The following is a 1,626-nucleotide window of genomic DNA, read 5'->3' on the forward strand; positions in this document are numbered from 1 at the left end:
ACTCTACCACTTTTAGAAACTGTGTACAGGTTAAAAGTTGCATCAATGTGATACATAAGAGAAAACACATTATTTTGAGGTGATGCATTTCCTACATTTTAGTTTGTTTGGTATCATAAAATTTTATATTTAACTTCTGGTTGTCTTAGTTAAAACTTTCTATTTTTATACTCTAAAATGACTTTTCTTAAAAATAGTTTATTTATTTATTTGAGAGAGAGAGAGCACACGAGCAGGGGGAAAGGGCAGAGGGCAAGAGAGAAGCAATCTCCCCGCTGAGCAGGAAGCCCTACATGGAGCTCGATCCCAAGACCCTGGTAGCATGACTAGAGCAGAAGGCAGATGCTTAACAGACTGAGCCACCCAGGTACCCCTAAAATGACTTTTTATAACTGATGTTTTCATGGTGTTGAATATAGAAAAACATGTCCTATTTTTTTTCCACAGGAGTTTTGTTTACATGAGTTTCCTACTTTTCATATTTTCTGTAGTTCACCTGAGTGTGAAAAGAGAAAGAAGAAAGGATTCTAGTGTTTATGGATTGCCTACTACACACCAGCCTTTTTATGTAATCAGGAGCAAAATTGCCGTGTCCCTGGATGAATATGTGGTTTTCCTCACAATAGACATGTACAGTTGGAGCACGGGTAAGCATGTTCTCAAAACGTAATAACCTGTACAAGACTTTCCTCAAGCTTCTCCCATAACCCCAGCAGGCTGAGGATCACACTATAACAAACTATAACAAACTCATTAATTTATAACACAATTGCTGGATACGAAATTCCTAGCCTTCCTAGAGGGTTTATTTCTAGTTTATTTCTCGAGAGAAATAAACATGAGAACATCTTCCACAGCAAATATCTCCACCCGCCTGGGACAAATAGTGGCTCAGAGGGGAAGCTGCCTTAGAGAGGGTTCTCTCCTCCCCTGCCCTGAGGGACAGGACCTGGAATCTCCTCACTTCAGAACAGAGATTAGAGAATACTTCCGAGGTTGACCTACTTGGGTGGTTTGTGCCCTAGAAAACCCCTCCTCAGACATGTTCTAATAAGCCCCACTGGGACATCTTGGCTCTCCTCGGACTCCCCATTCTGCTCCCTGCCTCCGTAACCTGCTCTCTCCAGCATCTCCACAGCTTGACTTGTTGCTTGGAATCAGCTGATTTTTCAGGGTCCTTTCTTCCCACCTCTGCTGCTCCACAAGGGTTCCAGACTACAGTGGGGAGAAGCTGAAGGACAGAGGGGAAGGACGGGAGCTTCTTCACCATCGCGCTGGTTCTGCTTCCTTAGAGGTTCACCTGAACCGTCTGCAGGTTTGCGAATTAGGGCAGTGCTGGGATTCATGAAATCCAAATAATGCCAAGTATTCAGGGACTGTAATGTTGTCTTAAAGGTGTGTTCTGTGGCTGGCTGTGTTGTCTAATCGTGGGTCCTGCTGGGGATGAGGACTCTGCCACATTTTTGATCAGGCACAGAAGTGGGGGTTCTGCAGCTCCCACAGAAGCTCCCAGAAAGCAGGATCCTGCCCAACCTTCAGGTGCTTTTCCCTTCTGAGGTCCTTGAGTCCAAATGTGGGAGCTAACCAGGTTACCTTATTATACTATATCATTAATTCCTGTTAGAC

This window comes from Eumetopias jubatus, unplaced genomic scaffold (genome assembly GCF_037043125.1).
Source record: "Eumetopias jubatus isolate StellerSeaLion01/CBP00866 unplaced genomic scaffold, mEumJub1_p1.0 scaffold_14, whole genome shotgun sequence".
Classification (NCBI taxonomy): Eukaryota; Metazoa; Chordata; class Mammalia; order Carnivora; family Otariidae; genus Eumetopias; species Eumetopias jubatus.